This window comes from Lycium barbarum, chromosome 4 (assembly GCF_019175385.1).
Source record: "Lycium barbarum isolate Lr01 chromosome 4, ASM1917538v2, whole genome shotgun sequence".
In the NCBI taxonomy this organism is placed as follows: Eukaryota; Viridiplantae; Streptophyta; class Magnoliopsida; order Solanales; family Solanaceae; genus Lycium; species Lycium barbarum.
This window is the reverse complement of record NC_083340.1, coordinates 20,616,226-20,631,948: the sequence shown is the minus strand read 5'-3', so window position 1 is coordinate 20,631,948 and position 15,723 is coordinate 20,616,226.

Genomic DNA, 15,723 nt, shown 5'->3' with positions numbered 1-15,723 from the left:
TTTCCAAAAACACCAAATTTGACCATTGTTATTAGAGAGAGAGTGACGGTAACCCAAAAACCTTTTATAGCCTTCAATCTTATTGTTATTTATAAAAGGTTCTGAGATTACCACAAAATCAGATTTGTTGACACTAGTTAATCTTTTAAGCCTATGAATAGCTTTTTTGGATTTTACCCCTCTGATATTCCATATGATTTCACTAATCTTGGAAAACCAGTTTTTTGTTGCCATTTGTGTTCCACTTCCTCTGCTGTTCAGGGGAATTGCTGGATTTACCTTTCTTATTCTTGTTCTTCTGCTTGGTTTTACCTTTGTTGTTCCCTTTAGCTTCTTAAGTGTTGATTTATTTGTTTGCTCTTGTCTGCTTCTGCTTGCTTTGCACCTCCATGTTGTGTCCTTCCTTTGCATATTCTTTCTCTTGAGTATCCATTTGGCCGATGTCAGAGCTTTTGGATTCTGGGATAACTTCTTTCTCAGGGGAGGTAACCTCAGTGTTCTGTGTTTGTTCATATGGTGTAGGAGATATAGTAGGGATCCAGTTTAAATCTACAGTGAGATGTATGGGCTCCCTATTCCTATCCTCAGTGTTAGCACTAATTGACTCATTGGGAGCTTCTGTTTCACCTCTTCTTTCCATAGGATTTATCAGTTCTATGTTCATATCCTCTTTTTCATTGTTGATATCAATTTCTTTGTTTGATTCTTAATCTCCTTGGGCAAATGAATTGAAATCACTCTCATCCTAGTTGTTCTTGATATCACCTGCAGCATCTCTTTTTTCTTTTTTTCTTTTCCTTTCCTTCATGAGGCATTTTCTGTAAAATCTGTTTTAGTCCTGTAAGGATAAGGGTAATAAGATCATAGTTGACATGTTTGGGGTTAATTTTTCTGAATTTCCTAGCTCCTTCTTGGGACTACTGGGTTTGAACTGAACTTTGGCTTTCTTCTAGGGCATCTTTTTCTTGTCCTTTTTCCTTTTTCTTATGATTTTTTTGGTTCTATCTATAGTTGTGTTTTGGATTGCAGTGGCTTCCTTAGAATCTTGCCTGTTGTTAGTAGTTGTTGTGGCAGTTAGCTCCTTGTGTTCAGGCTGGACATTGTTGGTCTCAACCTCATTTTCAACATCATCAATCTTAGTCCTCCCATTGTCTTCCTCTTGTCGATGTTCCTGATCTTTGGCTTGAGGTGTGATACCATTGTCATTGTTCTTGGTTTCCTCATTCCCCACTTTCTTCTCTACTCTTCTACATTGAAGTATTGAATATCCAAGTATTTTGCAGTGTCGACAGTATTTATGGACACTTTCGTACTCCAATCTTTGATTGAACCCTTTGAGAGTGTGGTCCTCATCTTGAGATCCAATCCAAATGGACTGGGGTTTAGTTTTAGTGAGGTACGCTTTCGGACTCCAATCTTTTATGCATTGTGATTGTCAAGCGGCAATAGCTATTGCAAAGAATAAATCTTATAATTGTAAGAGCAGACACATGAAATTGAGACATGATGTCATTAAGCAGCTGCTGAGAGATGGAATAATTTCCATTGATTATGTGATGTCAGAAATGAATTTGGCCGATTCACTGACTAAACCGGTGGGAAGAAAATTAATTCTTCAAACATCAAAAGAGATGGGGTTAAGGCCATATGATTGTCAATAGAGATGGTAACCCAACCTATGTGATTGGAGACCCCATGAAATAGGTTCATATGGGTAATAACAAGTCGATATTGGTTCTGCGCACTTAAAGAGAGCGCTTGAACTGCTACTAATTGTGAGGATGAGTTATTAACTCTTAATGAATTCATATTCCTTATGGATGGTGTATTTAAAGCAGTGTACATTTGATGAATTCACCTATATGAGAGTGGAGTGGGGCCGCTCCTATGAGACGTTGGCCTAGTCTCTAGAGCTCTCATGAATAACCAGGCACGCGCATGGACTAGGGCGCAAAACCGCGTTGAACAGCAAAATTATGGAGTCGAAATGTGATTGATAAAGTGTCTAACTTGCAATAAGAATTATTGGTTCATAGAAATTTTATATTTCACCAATAATTCTGTAAGTTAAATTTTATCGGTCTAAGTTTGGTTCATAGCCCAAAAGGCACCAAACCTACTGCATTTCAGACATGCAAATCCAGCAAAATTTACTCTTCTATTAAAAAATTCTTTAAAATAGTGGGGGATTGGAGTGATATTTTAAAGATTTTAAAATATTTTATAATTTGTATAATTGTATTACTTGGAGAAGTGGTAAGAGAAAATATGTGTGGCAATATACATGGTTGATTCAAGACAAGTGTCTTTAACATTTGTCATTATTTTACCATTTCTCATCTATTATAAATAGCCTCAACATTGCCATCCATTATATACACACAATTAGACCTGTGCACGAATCGGTTCAGTTCGGTTTTGGCCATCATCAAGTTGAAATTTCGAATTTCGACTTTCTAAAATTCTCAACCAAACTTGATCCATTCTAGGTTCAATTCGATTCATTTTTTATTATTTCGGTTCGGTTACACAAATCGATTTGTTCGGCTTGTTTGAAATTTAAACAAGCAACTATTTTCATTTCAGTTTTGAGTAAAAATAACAAAAAATAATGAGATCCTAAATTTGCAGCCTTATAACCAAGAAAAAATCGTAAACTTGCAAGCATAATAGCATATAAATAGAAAAACAAGAGCTTGACAACTTATGCTAGCATACCAATCCGCCAACACCACATTACATATACCAAATTAATAATCCAGCATCTTGCAAGCAGACAAGCATAATAAATTAGTTTGCATCCTCAAAAAAAAAAAACCAAAAAAAAAAAAAAAAACTCTAATTTGTACAGGCTAAGATCAATGAACAAACAAAGCCATGGGTGGAGGCAATGTCCAAAAGACAAAGATGGCTTGTGAGATGAACGATGAAAAGATGAAAGACCAAAAGGGAAGTCAGCTTGAGGCCAACAAGAAGGCCATGAATATCCAGTGCAAGGTGTGCATGCAAACATTCATTTGCACCACTTCTGAAGTTAAATATATATTACTTCACTATTAAGTATGAAGCGTATATATAGTTAGATTATTAGTCAAATTATTCATTAGTGGTAAGGGTGTCAAGTGGGTCGGGCCAGCCTGAACCAGGCCCGGTAAACCCGGCCCACCACCGGTCCGACCTATACCCACTAAGAGGTGTAAGGTGCTGGGCTAGGTGGGATTTAGTAGGGGGCTGGGTCGGACAAGGTGGACAGCCTACCAGCACGGCCCACCAGTAGCCCGGGTGATGGCCCACCGAGGCACCGGCCCGGCCCACTTCAAATAAAAAAAAAGATAAGTACTACATTTATTACTAATAATAAGTATTTTAAAAACATTGTATCCCAATAAATTAGGAGTCTCTTTTTACGGAGCACTTTAGTTTTCTTTAAAATTGTATTTTAAAACTAGACAATCTTGTTTTCTCAACAAATATACCTTTGATACATTTTCAGTATATAGTATATATTAGATTGTGATAGTACTTATCTCAACAAATATACCTTTGATAAATCATTCAGTTCAATTTCATGCCTTTTCACAAGTGTCTACGCAACACACCGGTACCCCCTCCACTCCCCACCCCCCCTAATAGGCTAATACCCGACGCTCCGGACTTGTGGAGATATATGTCACCACAATGTTGACATTTAACATGTTCCTCATTTACTCGCTCAAAATGCATCCACACCGCACTTGAAGTTGATCTTCGAACTCGAGGAGAAGGTGGAGGTGAAGTAATGTACACTAGTTGAATAACAAATTTAGATAAAGAGAGAATTGTGGAAGAATGTGTGAAAATGAAGAAGAATGGAGGGGTATTTATAGTTTGAAAATATGACCAAAGTGAAGTTATTCATAAATTTAGGGGTTCAAATAAAATTAGCAACGACTAGTTTTTTAAATTTACAACGGCTAGCTTTTTGAATTTGGCGACGATTAAACCTTTTTTTTTTTTTTTTTTTTTTTAATTTAGCAATTTTATCATTAGATGTAAATGTTAATTTTATTATTATTAGTAAATGTAAATGTCTATTTTTGTATTAGAACTTAAAAAAAAAAATAGCCTGGCCCACTAACTATAACCCGGCCCGGCCCGGTTAGCCCGAGGTGTAGCCCCTATCCGGGGTAGGCTGGGTTGGACCCCCTTTTCCCTCTCCAAGCCCGACCCCCAGCCCGGCCCCCTGTGGCCCACGTTTAAATGGCCCGACCCGGCCCACTTGACACCCTTTAATAGTGGCATATAAATTCGGTTTGTTCGGGTCGGTTCGGTTAATAATTGAAGCCAACCGTATCCAAACCGTTAACCGTAATATTTTACAATTGCATTTGTAAATCGAAATCGAATTGTATTATCCAAATTAAATTATTCGAATTGTTTCGAATCGGTTCGAAAATTTCGGGTTGAACCGATTTGTGCACAGGCCTACACACAATCGGTGAGCATCAACACCTATTAAACACACGCCTATCCTCTCTTCTTTTTCAAATTTTCCATTTTGCTCCATCCGTATATAACCATGAACGGATTCCAATAATAATTACCTACTACAAAGTCTTCCTTTTATTATTATTATTATTATTATTATTAATAACTTGCTGGTATTAATTTAATTTTGCTGATTCCTGTATCCTCTAATTAAATTTAGAGAAGGGCTTGTTTAATCCTGGGGAAACATTTCACATTGTTGAAATAGTTTTTTAGGACAATGCCTAGCACGACTCAAGTCATATTTACTAAATATATTTTCGTAGTAATATTCATATTTTTCAAGTGTTGTTATTTTATTTTACTAAGTAAATAATATTAATTATTATTGTACTAGTTTTATTTTGTGGTTTTCCCAACATAACCCGCACTAGGCAAGCCACGTGCGACGAACTCGACCCAGAAGGCAAATCCCCTAATCTCGTATGTAGGACTTCTTTTCATTAGATCAAAAAGAAAGAAATTGAATAAGGAGTTGTTGAGAGTTGTGGAGTTTGATCTGGTTAGGAAAAAAAAAAGGAATTCTAGTGTGTTTGGCATTTTGATTTTTCATCTATTTTCTTGAATTCGAGTATTATTATGTGTGTGAGCGAGCAAAATTCAATGCCACAAGAGGATAGATTAGGAAAAACATAGAAAATTTATCATTTAAACTAGTTTTGTTACAAAAATAACTATATAAGGGAGGTTAGGAGGTCAATGAAATTATCCATTTTTTAAAACAAAGAACAGAGAAAAACATCAATACGAAAGGAAACTCTTCCACAATAACCACATATTTAAAGGATATTTTTAGTATGTTATACTCACAATCATTTTCGGGAATATCGTGGCTGACATTTTCATTTTATGGTTCTTTCATATCATATACGTTTTCTGGTTCTCAATTTTCTCAAAATACTTCAATTGGTACGCTCAAGCAATAGGCCAATTCAACCACCTATTGTTCAGTTTTTCGTGGAGTCAAATTCCCATCAATATGGGTCAAGGGAATGAACCCCCGCCTCGGACGTCATGAAAAACAAGCTAGAGAAAGACTGCAATATTAAACTGAATAATAAATTTTGGATACTTGGGTGTTTTGCCCAGTTACCGCCACTTACCAGCCCTTCATTTTCTTGTTCAACATTTGTGAAATTGATCTTCAGAGCTATATAGCTGGCCTTCAGAGTATGTTATCCTTTTGCTTGTGGTATAAGTAATAAAACAGTATCCGTTAAATTCTACTTTTTCATGCAACTAAATATTTAGGTTCCAGATTCTTCTGAACTATACGAGGATGATAAGTATGGTGTAATGCTGTAATATCACCTATGATGCCTACAATTACAAGGAGGTGCATGAAGGAAGCTTTAATTTGAGGTGAAAATCGACATGGTTGAAGCTTCCTAATAGGGTAATATTATACAGTTAACAATACATCCAATTCTATTAATGACTTGTAAGCAAATATTTCTCAAAAACCAAAAAGGGGAGACAGGGATGGGAATGAGTTGTCAACAAATATTTGTAGACACGTGATTTTTGACTCTCCCGGGACTTTTTCACTGCCTTATTGACTAATTTTCCTTTTTAGTCTAATTTTTGACATTTTTTACTTTTATTTCTTTTTTTAGTAGGTTTTTATTAGAGAATTTGAAACTGCAAAAAGAGTCTCATTTTAGAATATATGTTTTGTTTTAATTTGCAACAAAAGAAAGAAAATTTCCCAAAAAATACGTTTTATCTATTTTAGTTAATTTCCCAGTTATAGATTGTAATAAATAAGTATCAAGTAAGTGAGTATTTTTTATCTTGCTTTTCTAATTAGGAGTAGGATTTTTATCAATTAAATCAAAAATAGAACCAATAGTGTATTGTCACTTGGCAAAATTCCACTCTAGCTACACAAAAAACACAATCCATTTTGAGAAGGAATATTCTATTCTTCCTTCTCAAATATTTTTTACACATGACCATTTTGGGAAATAGGGGACAAAGAATACACACTCAAAACCCTACACCTAAGCATACTATAGATAGAAAAGATTATCCACCTAATAGACCTAGACACAACATATACACTAAATCAGCCGCCACACAATAAAACAGCTGAGACCCTTTTTTTTTTTAATCACCACCTAGATCACGTACTATACAAGGGTATACACACAAAGCTAAAAATCCATTGAAATCCATGTGAATATACACACAAAAGCTAGTCTTGAAACTAGCAGATAGGTTGCTCCTTTTTCTCTAAAACAATCTTAGCTCATCTCTTCCACGTCAAAATGCTGTCAAACTCCACCATTTCACTACCCATTTTGATACCCAAACACCCCAAAACAATAACAAGCTATCACAAAAACTCCATAGCTGTACCGTCCTTAAACCACCCCTTTTTCCTCCATTAGCCACCACCTTAAACTAAAGAAAAACATCACATAAGATACACACCCTTAATCCATCAACTACCTGAAAATACCATGTAGATTGTAGAACAACCATAGCTCTATCCCTGTTGAGGAGGTCCAACGATTCATGAGTTCGTTCGGGGCTGCCGTCGAAGTCTCCGGTCCTGGATTTTTGTTCTTCGAAAAGGGTCGTGCATTTTTGTTGTACTAAGCTTGAGCTTGGAGTTTCTTTGTTAATATATTGAAGAGGGTTTTACTCCATTAAAAGGTCCATCTTTCACTCTTGTTATTTTAAATATCATGAGTGAATGCTTATAAAGATGCTTACGGGATTTGAATATTATTTCAAGTATGTTAATATGTTATCGTCTTTGTTTGATATGCTCATTAAATGGACAACATGAGAATAAGATTTACATGTTAAGAGATGAAGTGCAAAAATGTAGGTTGTTAGCCATGTCATGTTTCCGCTCACTCTTATGGTTACGATCTAAATTGGTAGAATTTAATTTTGTCTCTTTGGATTTTATTAGCTCTTCTCAAGTTTATTGTGTCACCTTTCTTTTATTTAAAAAATGAGAACCTTTGTTATAATATAGTAACAGAATTACTTCGGCAGACTGTTAAATGTCCCTTTCAAGTAAAAGTTTTGTTCTATTGTTTCACTAGTTGTAATAATTCATATCGATGGTTACCACGAAGGGAAACTTCAATTATTTGGTTTAGTTGTTATTTGGCTCTTGCGATGAATACGAAGGCCGTCAATGTTGTTCCCTAAATACTTTACGGCCTACGACAAAATGTTTAAGGCCTAACTTATTATTCATGTAAGTGAGGAAGAGCGAGACCCCGTAGCAAACCAAGAAAATAATAGAAAGGGGAAAAAATTGTGAGGAAGCGAGATGGTTGTAAATGACCTTAAGACCCATTATCAAAAGAGATGCTCGAAAGATATTTTGTTGAGTTATGACCCAAATCAAAATAATTTAGAGGTTAATTAACTAATTAAGTAACTTTCAACGATAAATTCGGAAAGCGCTGCTACCGATGAGTCGTTTCAAATAAAATTTACTTACCATGTTCGAAGCCGGTTTAACTGGGTTGGATAAATTTTAAGTACGTTAGATGCTTATTTAGGCACGGGAAGTGGGAACGATCCATAAAGGCCTCAAAAGGCGCGAGATACATATCAAAATTCGTGCTAAGGCTGGAAAGCGCTGCTACCAATACACCACATTAGGCCTGTGCACGAATCGGTTCGGTTCAGTTTGGCCATCATCGAGTTGAATTTTTGAATTTCGACTTTCTAAAATTCTCAACCAAACTCGATCCATTCTAGGTTCAATTTGATTCTTTTTTTATTATTTCGGTTCGGTTACACAAATCGATTTGTTCGGTTTATTCGAAATTTAAACAAGCAACTATTTCATTTCAGTTTTAGAGTAAACATTGTTGACACCCAATTTTTTCCCTCCTTTATTCCGATTTATTTCCTTGGGTTTCTGAATTTATTAACAATCTAAATATTTTATTTTCACTACTATTTTCATTTTTTACTACTATTAATATCATTATTTCCATTTTCACTATTCTACTATCAACATTACTAGTATTACTTTATCACAAATTTTAAATGTTTCATCATCGTTTCATTTTAGGATTTGCACTTGATAAATTAATTTTACTTTATTAATCCTTTACTTTTTATATATTAATTACTATTTATCTTCACGTAATATACATAATACGTATTGCACTAGTTATTAAGTTAGAAGTCCAAAAAATAATTAATAAAAGAAAGGACCAATACTTTCAACCAAATTGAGCCTAAACGGACCAGCCCACCATTATCCTCTACTCGGCCAGCCCATTTAGCCTTCTTACCCGACCAGCCCACCAGGCGAGTTTAGCCCATTACCCATGTCACCCGACCCGGCCCAACCTTCACAAATTCACTTCTAAACCTAAAAGAATCAGACGCCTCTCTCCTTCACTCTCCCTACTCTCATCCCTTTCTCAATTTGAACAAAGGATCGGTCGCCTTCAACAATGGCAGACCGCAATACCATTCTCGTGCAACACTCTTATCTCTCGTCTCTCTCTTCACGCCTCTTTCTCTTTCACTCCGCCTCTCCTCTCTCCTCTTTCCCTCATCTATTTTTAGCAAAGCCTCAGTTCTCTTTCACCACGAACAGACTTGCCAACTCCATTTCCATATAAGTTTTCCTCTCTCCTTTTATATACGATCTGGTCAAACACAAATAGCCAAAACCACTTCGGAAATTCTGAAAAAAGAGCAACTTTTCAGTGATCTGAGCATAAGATTCCTTCACGGGTCGATTCAAATGGCTTTTTAGTTTTGTTTGGAGCCAAAAATCGTGAAATTCAAAATATAAAACCCTAGACTTAGCCTATAAATACATCCTTAAGTCATAGCCGAAGGGGGATTTTTTTTTTTGGTCTATGGCTTACCCTAAGACTTTACATTAGTTGAAAAGTGACTTTATCTAGTTTTTAAACATTTTCTGCTACATAATTTTTCTGGTCCATTTTGATTCGAAAGACTTTTTTTTTCGAGTTCGAGTCCGTCGCGTTCGAGTGTAGATTCGAGGCTTGACGTCCCCGTTCGCTGTACCCGCAAGAGGTAAATTCAACCCATTTATCTGTTTCTTTGTTTCATTTGAGATTGTGGTAAAAATGGAACACGCAAAGTGAATGATGTTGAAATATGATTGTTGTTTAATCTGTATTTAGAATCCCATTCCTTGCCCTGTTTAAATCACGTTTATCAAATGTTATAAGGAAGCTTTGCTTACGCGGTTGGTATCCCGGATGTTGTTAAAATCACATTCATTAGTTTAAAGTTAAAGTAATGTCTTCTGGATGCACGTAGTCTAAATTATGAATGTTCGACAAAATGCTCCTGAACGTTCTACATGTGCCAAAATACTTGCTTTGGGTATTAAAAGACCAGCCTATGTTCTGTTTGTGCACTTACTGGTGAAATCCATTCATCTCTGTTATATGGTGGAAAAGTCCAAATCTGTGTTAAAGTTCTGCCAAATCTAAACCTGATTTCATTTCTTGTAGTATGTGTGTTTTAGGAGTTAGAAAGATGTGTTAGACTTTCCCTAGAGTTCAATGGTCTGATTTGCTAAAGAATGGTGATAATCTATCTGTTCGAATATTGTGTTGTAATGGATTCCAAATATGATTTAGAAGTTAGAAACCATGTCAGATTCCTTATATATAATTGATACACGACCGTATCGATCTGTATGTGGCTTTGTTGAAATTGCGTGAGTTCAATATAAAGTATAGAAGTGCATATTATACTCGTCTCTTCCCCTGAAAATCTTGTTTCTCTTGTGAAAGGTGGTCTGCATATAGGAGTATAGTATGATAATTGACTTTGAAGTTTGCTGGTTTTTTTTTTTTTTTGTATTCTATGTCAAATTATAGGATGATATACTCAGATATACCTGCAGTATACAGCCTTGTGGTGCCCTCGGGTACATTGGGACCTGTATATTTAAGGTATACTGAGGTATACTAGTTCTGGGATGCCTTTTAGATTGTTTCTATGTTCCATATGAACGTGTACATATAGAATATACTAGGTATACATAGTATGTATATGAGTTATTAATCTGTCCTCCTTTTGAATTTATATTATGCATGTTTGGTCTTATTTATTGGTTATATATTAATCCTTTTTTTTTTTTCATTTTTATGCATGACATCTCGCATACGAGTTCAAGCGACTCGTCATCCTCCTCCGCATTCGGTGTTGGGCTAAAAGCCCAACAAAATCCTATCGTGTTCAGCCCAATCTGCAGCCAAACAAGAAAACAAAAATATGGGCCAAAGCCCAATAGACAGGAACAGCCCGCAGCATCAATATAAAGAAAGATACTGGGCCTAAGCCCAATAACGTGAACAATTCCAGCAGTTGGGCCTTAATAAATGGGCCAAACCCACTTACTCTTTTACTCTCTTCCTTATTTTTATTGTTGTGTATTTTTATTTTCTTCGTATGACTAACATCTTATCTTATGTTATTTTCCTAACTTAGATGAACTTTAGCAAATTAATGGGGTTTAGTTTAATAATGGGTAGTTAATTTAAGGAAAACAAATCAATTCCATAAGATTCATTTGTTTTCTTGTTATTGATCTTCCAGAGCATGTCTTTATAACATTTAAAAAAAAAAATGTATGTTGTATGTCCGTTCTTGCTCTCTAGTTCACGTTACAAACAATTTTCTAGAACTCACATTGTAATGCAATATATTTCCAGATATATGTAAATATAAATTGAAGTATATTTTATGAACACATTTTTTTGGAATCACCCAATCATGCATATTTTAGCCAAATAATGCTAAATAAAAGTGATAAAAAGAGAGAGAAAATTCATGCTCTTCTCATCATATTTAAAAAATAAGTCTAGGCTTTTCTACGTCACAATATTCATGCAATATAATTTTTTATCTAAAGATCACGTTTGTTGAATCTCCTCCACAAGTATTCTTTTAAACAACACTACTATACTTCGTTTAAAGCCTTAACAACATTTATAAGTTGTATTTTTCAAATAGCATTAGAAGTACTCTTTTATACAAATTATTATTTTTCTACAAGTCCTATTTTAAATAGCACTCTTACATGTCTATCTATAACTTTAATAATATTTACAAAGCTATTTTCTTTTCTATAATATTATACTTACACTTAGCCTAATTAAATTTGAGTCCGGTCGGATTAACCATTATTAATGGAATTTAGAGGAAGCCTAATACCTTCCCTCAAATTAGTTGAACCCGTACTTAGAATCATTTGGTTTCGTAGACTTTAAAATAGAGTTGACCTTAGATAAACAACTTTAATTAACTTTAGGTGCCCTAATTCACCATAGATAATTAGGTGACGACTCTTAATTTTAATTAACCCTGGAATTACCGGAATGTTGTAAACTATTTTGACTTCGGTTAAAATAGGGTATAACAAACATAACAAAAAATAATGAGATCCTAAACTTGCAGCCTTATAACTAAGACATTAACCAAGAAAAAACCATAACCTTGCAAGCATAATAGCATATAAATAGCAAAACAAGAGCTTGACAACTTGTGCAAGCATACAAATCCGCCAACACCACATTACATATACCAAATTAGTCATATTAGTCACTAGTGGCATATAAACTCGGTTTGTTCGGATCGGTTCGGTTGATAATTGAAGCAAATCGTATCCGAACCGTAAAATCGTAATATTTTATAATTGCATTTGTAAATCGAAATCGAATTGTATTATTCAAATTAAATTATCCAATTATCCGAATTGTTTCGAATCGGTTCGGAAATTCGGATTGAACCGATTTATGCACAGACCTACACCATATGTTAACAACCTGAGACAATTTTGAACGAGTTTTAAAGCGAATTAAAAGGGCGGATCATAAGCGTTTCAAGGCCCATTAACATAATCTTATCCAAAAATTTAGTTAAGTTGAATATCAGTCAATAAAAGCGACCGTGCTAAAAACACAGGATTCGGGGAATGCCTAACACCTTCTTCCCGATCAACATAATTCATTAGCCGGTTTTTTATTTTCGCAGACCAACAATAAATAGTCATTTCCTTTTGATTAGGGATTCATAAGGTGACTTAGAACACCAAAACTCAATTCCAAGTGATGACTCTGAATAAATAAATAATCTCTTCTCAAAATGTCACTTCAAATAAAAAAATCTTTTAATAATAAAAACCGCTGTGTGTTTATCGTGCGGGGCGTAAAAAGGGGTGTGACAATATTTACCAGCAGAGGACAGAAAAAATGACAAATTTGATAAGTTGTTCGTATGTGCATATTTTATTTTATTTATTATATAGGGGGTAGAGGAAGGAGAACGTATGTACATATTTATTCACCTATACGTTCACATTTTCTCTCATTACTTTTTGGGATGCCTACTGGGCATCCTGCAAAGACACACGAAGAGCGGTTAGTGGGTGCTGTATAAGCTTAAGAGGACCTCCTATTTCTTGGAAATCCAAGAAATGGGCTTCAATTTCATTATCATCATTTGAATCCGAGTATAGATCATTAAGAAGTGTTACTGCAAAACTAACTTGGTTAACTCACCTTCTCGAAGATCTTTCTATTACTCCGTCTTTACCAGTTCCTGTTCACTCTTATAGCAAGGCACTATTCATATCACATCTCCCGGAATTCGATCTTCCAGTGGCGTACGCAGATTAGTTCATAAGCGGTGTCACATTTTTAAATTAAGAACAAATAAATAAAGCATAGTAAACTCATATTAAAAATAGAATAAAATGTAAATAAAACACAACTCACGTATATTACTATAACTCTTCTCGATGAGTATTTATTTTTTGAAATATATTTAAAATAACCTCATTAGAAATACTTTAATGCTTTTTTATATGTATGCAATGCACCAAACTATTACTAAAAACTCATCATTCATTTGACTTTGTAATTGTTTTTAATCAATTTTGTTGGCGAGAAAAAAGAAAAAAAAATAGCATAACACAACTAGGGAAGCAGCTTAGCTTCGAACTCAAGAACTCCCAGTCCAAAAAGGGTGCCTGACCGATTGAGCTATAAGGTATTATATGTCAAGCAGCGTCACTTTATTTAATCTATCCATTATTTTGTTTCTGCTTTTCAATGTTATATACATATCTAGTGAAATTTTCCTGACGGCGCAATGTCACCTGACACCCCTTGGCCATGGGTAAATCCGCCCCTGCGGTCTTCCACCAGCGGACTAAATTAAACATGTTGAACTCAATTGTCACTTCGTAAGGCAGCAAAAGCTCAGCTAGCCGATCTATTTAATTACCAAAGCCCTCTCCAGTCCTTCTCATCGCTCGATTCTGTCCAAGTTGTGAGTCACTTCTCTCCTCTCCACCTTGATGGGGGGATGAGAATGATAATCGAGCTTCTATGGTTTCTATGTGCAAGGGTAGTAAGCTCTCTTCAACAATGGTGGATGAAGTTTTGGACAAGAAGAAAATGGTCATAGGTTTTACAGAGGAAGAAACTTCGACATCATCGAAGTCTTTATTATGTCTGAAAGAGAAAGGAACATTTGGAACAAAAAATATGTCTAAAATATTTTAGTTAGTGTAGCTTATTCTAAGAGGTAATTATTGATAATAACTACCTTTTAATTTTAATAGTTACAGTGATTTTGTAAATTAACATTCGTAGCCACACTAAAATACATAAAGTTGGATTGGCTGAAGTGGTTATTGAGCGAGGCTTCCACCCTACCCCCCAACCAGGTTCGAACCTGACTAACAATATTTTTTTCTTACATATTTTCCCTAACTTCTTCTCCTTGTATTTGAGTGTATTTCGTCATATGTATTTGGGTTATATTGTATCTCATATGTAAGAAAAGTAATGTTGTTGGCTGGGTTCGAACCTGAGCGGGCATGGGAAAGTCTCGCCCAAATACACGCGAATACACAAAATATACGCGAAATACACATTAAGATCCTCATATAAGGTAGTTATAGCTGTAAGTTTGCCTCAATATAATTCAAGTAAAGATAGATTTTGGCCATTTATTCAGCTCAACAGAGCACAAACAAGAGAAGCCCATTGCGGATGCAACAATTATACGGCTGTCATGATATATCTATATAGCCGTGATATTCTTAGAAGCTTCCAAGCATAGATAGAGTATATTTTCAGTAATTTTGTTACTCTAGCAACCATAGAAAGTAGATGTATAGGATTTAAAATTTGTTTTTTAATTCTTTCACTCATGTACTTGTATAAATTACACCGTCTTTGTACAAAGAAATACACAGAATTCACTTTTTTTTATTGGTCTTTTTCTTTCAAACAACTTCTCGCCATATGTAATATTTAGTTCCTCCATTGAATAAAGGTTGATTTCTAGGTGGAGGCATTCATGGATTCATGCGCTTAAAGACTATTCGAAGGCCTTGATGTATAAGAATTAATCCTGCTTCAATGATTTATAGTTACAGAAGTTAGACAACTGATATTTTATATAAAATTATTACTAACATGTTAAATTAAATTTCACAAAATAATATTTTAACTAATATGATGACGTAGGTTGCTGGGTTACAAATTTTACGGATTATTTAAGTATAAAAGTTCCATAATTGGAGGAAAATGAAATAACAGGGAACGCGAATGGAGTTCTCACACAATTAGCTTTAGTTGTTACAAGCTAAGATAATTAATATCCAGTTGAAAGAAGTTCTAAGTAAGCCATACAACTACCGTTAATTTTCTTTCAGAAAAGTGTTTGGTATTACGAAGCTATCAACAAATACTTAATTCATATTAATGAGACTTCATTAATGTCTTTACTGAAACGCTATTCATAAACTTTTCAGCCTTTAAAGTGCATGCATTACATATTTAATTTTTTTATTGCTCTCTTTATTTATAACCTTCAACCTTGTCTTCGGAAAAGGTCAGTTTAAACCAAATATTGTTATGCTATCAAAAACAAAAAGGTAAGCACATTTTTTTTATTCTCCATTTATTTAACTATTTGTTTGATCTGCCTTATTTTTTCCATTAAAAATTGCTATGTGGCTTTTAAAGAATTAAAAAAAATATAAAATATCAACAAATTGTTCATCATCGTCATGTTAACACATTTGTAAATTTCCACCAAAATCACTCAAAAACTTCAAATTATCCCAAATTCCAGGTATGAACTCCTCAAGACATTCCCAATCTTTTAAAATAACACCCATTCGAAAACGAGCCCGCTTAC